The sequence below is a fragment of the Mus musculus genome, chromosome 14, assembly GCF_000001635.26.
Source record: "Mus musculus strain C57BL/6J chromosome 14, GRCm38.p6 C57BL/6J".
Classification (NCBI taxonomy): domain Eukaryota; kingdom Metazoa; phylum Chordata; class Mammalia; order Rodentia; family Muridae; genus Mus; species Mus musculus.
The window spans coordinates 40,005,400-40,007,768 of NC_000080.6; the positions used below are offsets into that span (position 1 = coordinate 40,005,400).

General features: G+C 43.4%; 1 pseudogene; it reads left to right on the top strand.

Moving 5' to 3' along the window:
* On the top strand, window positions 673–1,926 carry Eif1-ps1 (eukaryotic translation initiation factor 1, pseudogene 1; annotated as a pseudogene).

Here is a 2,369-nt window from a genome sequence, read left to right on the forward strand (position 1 = left end):
GTGGTTGAGACATGTTGAAAACAAAACAAACAATGAGGTTGAGCTTCTGTGTGACTGAAACCTAACAGGACAGGATCTTCCATCACATCTGTCCTAGGACTAAAATCAGATGACAAGTGCTTTTGAACACCATCTCCATCCTCTTTGCTTTTCTCGAATTTCCTTTGATTTGTGTGTGTGTGTGTGTGTGTGTGTGTGTGTGTGTGTGTGGGTATAGGGTTAAATCTTTGGAGTTGCTGCATGCTAGCAAGCATACTACCTCTGAATGCCATGCCAAGCCTACAATATTGATCTTGATCTGCTCTATGAAAGATAGCCTCATCTCTAGGTATCAGCAATATGGTTTTCATTTTCAATTCTACTCAGGTACTTCTGGCCTTTTCTAAGTGATATCATCCACTAGAAATAAATTCATCTTCTGAATTAAAAAATCTAGAGCATTTTTTCCCTAATTAGACATTAGCTAATATAGAAACATAAAACTAAGCAAATATGCTTGCTGCTAAATAAGAAAAGGAGTAAACATAACAAGGACTCAAGAATCTATTTTACAGTTAGCTTTATGAGAATTTAAGATGGACCGTTCTTATAACACTGAACCTCATAATCATACGTGAGTGCTGGAAGACATGCATTGTCATACACTCCATGAGACATTTAAGAATAGATGATGCCCCAGTCACTGAGCTGCCACCTAGGACTCAGCTGCCTCCCCCTCAAGCCCCCTCGCTTCCCGACGCTCCTCCCAACCCCCTTCCCCGCCTTCTCCTGCAGCCACCTTCCACAGGCCATTTCCACCAAGGAAAAGGAATTGTATTGTATGTGCGCTATCCAGAACCTCCACTCTTTCGATCCCTTTGCTGATGCAAGTAAGGGTGATGACCTGCTTCCTGCTGGCACTGAGGATTATATCCATATTCAACAGAGAAAGGGCAGGAAGACTCTTACAGCTGTCCAAGGGATCGCTGATGATTACGATAAAAAGAAACTAGTGAAGGTGTTTAAGAAGAAATTTGCCTGCAATGGTACTGTAATTGAGCATCCAGAATATGGAGAAGTAATTCAGCTACAGGGTGACCAGCGCAAGAACATATGCCAGTTCCTGATAGAGATTGGGCTGGCTAAGAACGATCAGCTGAAGGTTCATGGGGTTTAAGTGCTTGTGGCTCTCTGAAGCTTAAGTGAGGATTTCCTTGCAATGAGTAGAATTTCCCTTCTGTCCCTTGTCACAAGTTTAAAAACCTCACAGCTTGTATAATGTAATCATTTGGGGTCTGCTTTTAACTTGAACTAGTGTAACTCCTTCATGCAATAAGCTGAAAAGAGCCATACTGTGTAGTCTTGAAGTCCCTCATTTAAACAGGTTGAGCAGTGTCCACCCTGGCAGTGTCTACCCTGGTACAAAGCAATAACAAGGTTTCAGCCAAGCCAAGAACCCCAAGATCACAGGAGGCTATGTCTGACCAGAGGCTCCTTGGGGCTCCCTGGACAGAGTCCCCTGCCCTAGGAGAGTGGCACCACTTGAACAGCCCAGTTGACTGACACTGCCCCAGCTATGTCACTAGAGGGAGTCTCTGGCCCTGGTGTCTGACCAGGTAGAATTCAGAAAGGGGTACCTTCCAGAGAAGTCATGGACATTTAGTTCATCACCAGGGTGGTCTTTTGAAGCAGATCTATCCTAGCCGGGAGGTGTTGCAACATGAAGGGTGAGTCCAGCCTGACATCAGTTAAACTTATGACAAGGGAACAAATGCCAAGCTGGTGTCATTGGTCAAGTGGCTAGCTGTAGGGGCTTCAACTCAGTACGAGACACTGCCCAGTGCCATGTGAAGGAACAAAGTGGTCTTTTGGTTTTCTTTCCCCCTCCAGGTTTAATGTTATGTAATGTATTAAAATGCTAAATTAAATAAAGCTTGTTTTCAGAAAAAAAAAGAATAGATGAGCCATCACCTTATAATCACCCATGTATGACTGCATAGTCACTCATTGATTTTTGAAAAACTGAATCATTAGAATAGAACTGGAAATTCTTGTGAGGTTGTAAGGTAATATAGCTTTCATGTACACTTTACCAGTTTCTCCTATCTATACCAGCTTACAGTACTGTAGACCATAATTGCAATCAGGATATGGGTGTTAGTATAGCCCCTGGATCTTCTGTGTTGGGCATATACATGCACCAGCATTTAGTTTTGAGGGACTGTGAAAGGTAGCCTGTTTGGGTTGAGTGAGGCTTGCTCTAGAGACCAAGTAGAAAACTCTACAAGGGACAGAATAGTGAGCCACATTCCCAGAGCCAGGTGTCTGACACCACAGAGCCCCCAACTCCATAATTCTGTGACTATCAGTCCTGCAGACAAAGCCTTAAG